Raw genomic sequence first — 6309 nt, 5'->3', positions numbered from 1 at the left:
GTCTAATGCTGCAGGCAGTATCAGCTCCTCTGCTATGGTGTGGGGTTTTTTGCACTGAGCAATTTGGTACGCCACCTTATATGATGCTAACAGTGCTCGTTGGTTTACTGAAGTAGCATTCACAAAGCGGGATGATTGTTGGCCGTATTCGGCACGTTTTCGCTGAAAAAACTCCAGCGGTTTATCAGCGTGATTGGGGTGTAATGTGTTTAAGTGGCGCCTTAATTTATTTGGCTTCATGCTGTCCGCTGCCAGCATTTTTAGACACAGTAAACATACCGGTCTTTCCTCGTCTCCCACTGTAGTCACAGTGAAGCCAAGCGCTACATACGCTTCGTCATATTTCCTAGTCTTAGCTTTTGGGTGACTTTCTTTTGTCTCATTATCTTCGTCTCTCTCCGCCTTTCTTTTCATCCCTGTTAAAAATTTCTTCATGTTGTCTCTTTAGGGTTTTGTTGTTGAATAACGCCACCATAGACCTAATACTCCCTGCGCATACTCTGACAATGAGAGCGCCACTAGCGCCAACTACTGTAGTGGATGTGCAATTACACTTTATACTATCCCCCCATGGCATCGCACCACGCCCCCCTGGGGGGCGCGCCCCACTATTTGAGAAGGACTGCCCTAAGTGAACATGGTCTGTGCCACTTAGTCAAATGGGTTGTGGTATGAGCATGAGCAAAAAGAAGCATAAATATCATCAGAGAGATACGTGTAGAGGGAAACACCGAGGAGTGGAGGCCAGAGCAACAGACTGTAGTACACAGCCAGGACCAAATGTGTAGATAGTGTATACAGGTTTATTTTATTTTTCTAAACAGAGAAAATATAATGATTCTTATTTTAAGCTTAATATAAACTACTGGAAATAGAGTTATAATGTAATTAGAGCATCCTAAATCTGACACATTGTACCTTTAACTGGAGGCCAAATTAAAGCCCCCTAAAGCTGGTAGAATAAGGTGAGCCAGCCTACTTCTAGAACAGCGACAGCCCGAGTGGAAAATATTGCTCTGAATCCTGCTGCCCAAAAATTAGTTAGCTATGCTGCAAATACTGGAGCTGAGGCCAAATGTAAATGTATAGTCTACAGATGTAACACCACTAAAACTATAAAAAGACATAACTTGGAAAATCCCATCCAATCGCTCATACACTGAAAATGGTGCTGAACAATGCCACTGCAGACACACTGCTAGTCTTGGAGAGGAGGAAGAGTGAATGTACACTCGAGCAGTGGTTGCATGTCCAGATATAGGACAGATACACTGTCATGCCCCTTCACATTAATTATCTGGCCAGTGACTCATTGCCTGTGCCCCGTGACTTAACCTGCCACACAACCAAATCAATACCCCACACCTCACCCTCTGAGGTGGCTGCCCACAAATCCACTTCATCTGTAGATAGGAGGGTAACAAAAGATTAGAAAAACATAACCTTTATTTTCATGTAACTGAAACACTGATGAAAACATACGTTATGAATATCATATATCATATTCTAGAACTATATTATATCTAAATCTGACACACTGGACCTTTAATTGTTAAAAATATTTATGAAGATGAAGACATACTGTATATTTCCCAGTACTTGTAGTACTTCTTAGAATTTTAAGGTGCTTTTCATGACTTACAAAATACTAAGTTGGCTGACTCCACAGTATATTGCAGATCTTTTATTCTTGTACCTTGAGATTCGTTTAGCATTTGTCATTTTTTGTGTTGGTATAAAAGCATGAAATCTGAACTCATCATTAAATCATCCAGCCTTATTTATGAAAGCATACTATTTGTCTCTTATGAGTCTGTTACTGCTCAGCAGCCAAGCAAGGAGTGTGTGAGAAAAGTTAACACATACAGTGCTCTCTGTTATTCCAGGCAATTACCTCATGTAGTGAGGTGTTGGTTGGAACCAGTGGCTATCTGCACAGACAAGGTCTCCATTATGCTTAGAGTACTGCGCTCCATGGGCAGTTTTTTCAATGGCCATCAGTTATAAAGCTGGCTTTTCATCATGCTAATGAAAACATGAGGTCTACATCTATCAGGACGATTGAGCAACAAGTGACTGGCTTGCAGTGAATGCAAGAAAAAGTTAGAGCTTTGCAAATGTGCTCTTTCTTAGTGTCACACACCTTTACTTAGTATAATGTTTCTGTAGATGGCTCATATTATTCAAGTCAAATGAGTGAGGCAGATGTAGGACATCCCATTGAACATTTTTCAAATGAACATTTGTCTTCTATCTTATTTTGCAAAAGCATGATTATTTGTTTGCTTAGGTTGTGTGCTCAAGCAGATCTTTGTTTTAATGTGAAGGAGAGAAGTGTAACACCTCCTGAGGCAGAGACGGGTAAACAGAGAATTCAATCATCATAACACATTTTGTTCTCTTTTTGATAATGCTAAAAGTGCATTTTTGTAGGAAATGCAGCTAACGTGTTGGGCAGAACATCAAATTTCTCATTCAGGCCTGCAGATTTATGAGGCATGCCTTATCTTAAATACACATTTCTAACCTTTGACCATTTTTTTCACAGGTAGAGAGGGTGCACTTATTTACCACCTCCACTTTCCCCACCCATCCCTGGACTCTTAATCCTGCAGCAAGGCCCAGGGTTACTCCACAGGAACAAAGACAGGCTGTTCGCTCACTTATTTATTGTGCATCAAGGTATGAGGCATCCCCACCACAGGACAGAAGGAAGAGTCTGTATTTGGATACATGCTAAGAGGCACTTGATTGGACCTTACCACCGTGAAGGCGGAGTTATGTGCATGTTAAGAACACACTCATTATACTGTCTGATACAAATACTGTATATGTACAACAAGCCTTTACTTTTAGGTCTTCATAGTATGAACTCCAGGTTCACAATATAGTTTCCTTTTAGTCCTCCCATAGCTTACATTATATATTATCACCTTGCTTTCAGGTTTGCCATATTATGATTTATGTGATATTCGTGGGCAGGATCATCAAAGTGATACAGGGGAGGTTTGTATCTCTACTTTTTCACGTGATTCTATTGTCTTCATCAGATCGAAACCAGCACATTTAATCAGTGCATAGACACAGTATAGACCATATGTTGCATCTGTTTTGTGAGATGTGTCGCTGCCATTTTTGGTGAGACTGTGGCCTGTTGAAATAGTAGAACATGCCAGACTTTTGTGTTACTTTTGGATGATCAAAAACCAAGAAGCATGTAGTAATATTTCACAGGTGCAGTTATTCTACTTTCGATGCTTCAGGTCTAGTCTTTTGTTTCTACAGGAAGTATTTTTTAAATTACATGCCTGGGAACCAATCAGTGATCAGCAATATTAATTCAGACTGATGAATGAGCCAGAGATAGTTTCTCAGCTAGTGGAACTGGAAGAGCATGTGGTAGCTGTGACATGCTGAAGGTAGTTTAATTAGCCACTTTTTGGTGGAAATTTGTTTGAAACACACTGAGCATCCAGATAAAGATCACATTATAACTACTAACATCATAACTACTGACAAGTTAAATAACAGATTGGATAGACAACATCCTGTTGGATATCTGTTTGACTGTAGCCAGCCAACTGACTGGGAGATGTCCACAATATAATAATTACTTCAAGCGGGGAAGGTTGATCCTGATGTCTTGCGTTTTTTTAAAGATAAAAAAAACATTACAAAACAAATGAAATTAGAATGTACAGGGGCTATTAATGCGCTAGAAAAAGCATGAATCATAAATTTTGACTTAGAAGATGACTCAGCAGCTCTTTTGGGAAAGAGGTCTTAATGAGCCAGAGAAAAAGAAAAAAACAAACAGCTCAGCTTGGACCCTGTTCAAAATACCAGTCCACAGAGAATGATGCTTATTGTTCATTGTATACCTGCAGATGGACAGACACGTAGGAGGGGGCACAGGTTTCGTATTCAAATTTCACCTGTCCTCTACAACCCCTCTGTACTGTAGAGCAGCCATGAATTGAGTTTATTGTGAGGAGCTGGCCAGTATAGAAGAGAAGGACCGACAGTGAGGCCACTGCTGACTGCAAGCCCCCAAAATAATACCTGTGCTGCTTACACTGACTGTGAACACTTGATAATGGTGAAAATAAAGCATTAATACTTTCCATCAAGAAGCATTAGAGTATTTCCAAGTTTTTTTTCTTTGTGGTGACACTTTCATTACAGAAAACAACTGTGAACATTACACATTATCAGTGAGTTTAAAAAAAAACAGTTGGAAAACAATCTCAATGTAAGGTCCATGAGTAGCTGTACTGGACCTTTTGATCACATCACACAATTGTACTCCAGTTTGCTTAATTGTCATGGAATTGTAGATGATGGAATTTCTATTTTTATGAGTACTTTTAGGTTTATTTGATGCTGAGTGGGTTATCCTTATGGAATAAAGTAAATTAATTGAAGTTCCAACTAAATTAAATGGCAGTTCCTGACTACAGTCAAACTACGAACTACAGTCTGTTCGAAAGTAAATACTATTATTGTCATTTGTAGTGAAGGAGGTACACTCAACAAAAATCTAAAAGCAACACTTTTGTTTTTGCTACCATCTTACATGAGTTTTGAAGTAAAGGATCTGAACTTGTTCTTCATTCTTGATATGATGCACCTGTTGGGTGGATTGTCTCGGTAAAGCTGAAGTGTTTTGAGTTTTGAACCAAAGTTGGGAGAAATAGACCATCTGTGTGCATTGAGTGCAGTTGTTTAAATGATTTTAATAAGAGAGCTTTAGAGAAGTTTAAACATCACCTTCTTTCACACCTGACCAATTGCCAAATTCAAGTGTTGGAAAGGTCTATGGGATGGGGGGTCGTGACATTGTTTGACAGTCTGAAATGCCCTTCAGACTCAATATACTGGTCACTTGAGTTGCAGTTTTTAGAACAGACTCACCAAAACTGTTGGAAGTCAGGACGATCTGCAACACATTGGCAGTTGCTTCAGTTGCTGAAGGTAAAACCTTATGGGTAGGAATCAGTACTGGGCTTGTGAAAGGTGAAGGATCGTGTCACCAACTATTACATGATCCTTCACCAGGGTAACTGCCTCCAGGAGACCAGAGGTTCAGTGACCCACACAGTGACCCACCCACACAGACCCAAACACTTAGACAAATTGCCACACATGACACTGTCAGCAAAGATGCTCTCTGTTGTCATCCATCCTCACCTGGAACAGCAGCTGGGCTGAGAGTCAAGAATTGCTGTTGTTGGTCCTCCAGTGTAGCTCCAGGTAGGATAGAATATAGAATATTGGTGCTAAAAAGGACATGTTTAGAAGATGGATACTGTTTTTCTATTACCCAAGGTTTAATAGGAATTTGTCTCAATGTGTTGATGTAGCAACCCCAATACATTATAATCCAAGAATACTGTACCAATGCCACTACAAAATCTGAGGCTACTGTAGCACCAATATCTGGCTAAAATGTAATAATTTCTATTGAGATCTTTTATACCTAAATGGGAAAGAAGGTTGTTCTGGGTCTTACTGTTTCTGAGCTCCAAACACTTCAAACACACAAACAAAGAAGTAAATGCCAAAGTCCAAGGACTAATTATAGCCTGCTTTTCGGGAGTTGAAGCGCACACAAATTGCCATCATAATAAAGCCAGTTAGCCATTTGACACCGCTTCCATTATGTCCTTTAAAATCTTCCTGTGAAAGATAACAGCTGATTAAAAATGTGAGTGTTTACCATCCAGTCAAGTAGACAGAAACATGAGCTTCTGCTGTGCAACCAGCACCAGCTGCTGCTGCAGCACTTCATCTTTTGTGTTGTATTTTAGCATAAACGACCAAATCCCATTTCAGCCTGTCTGAGCACTGGCTCATCAACAAACACTGACTTGATTGCAGCAGACAAAAAGGCCTGCAGTAGATATAAAAGGCTGAAAAAATAAGGATAACAAGAACCTGGAAAATCTCAAGGGAGCTGAGAGCTGAGCTGAGAATTTGCTCTTCTACAGCCTTTATACTTGAATTTCTTAAAACACAAGCTTGTTAAGAGCAGTGTTCTTCCTCTCGGGTATATTCTGACAGACTGAGAAATAGGAGTCTGTGCTTGAGTTATGGTGACTTACAAGCTCCCACCTCCTCACTCTTATTTGATATACTTTATATCAATCCTGTTAAGTCATCAGTATCTTGAGCCAAGCCTGGAGCCAGCCAAAGAGGGAATTAAAACATCACTTTCTACAGTTAGATGCACTATGGGCAAAATGCAGTTAATCCTAGGATCTGCATATGAAAAACACCATGACTTGCATCAATATTGCTAAGCAGAGC

Source organism: Larimichthys crocea, chromosome XV (genome assembly GCF_000972845.2).
Source record: "Larimichthys crocea isolate SSNF chromosome XV, L_crocea_2.0, whole genome shotgun sequence".
NCBI lineage: Eukaryota > Metazoa > Chordata > Actinopteri > Sciaenidae > Larimichthys > Larimichthys crocea.
Note: the sequence above shows the minus strand (reverse complement) of the source record.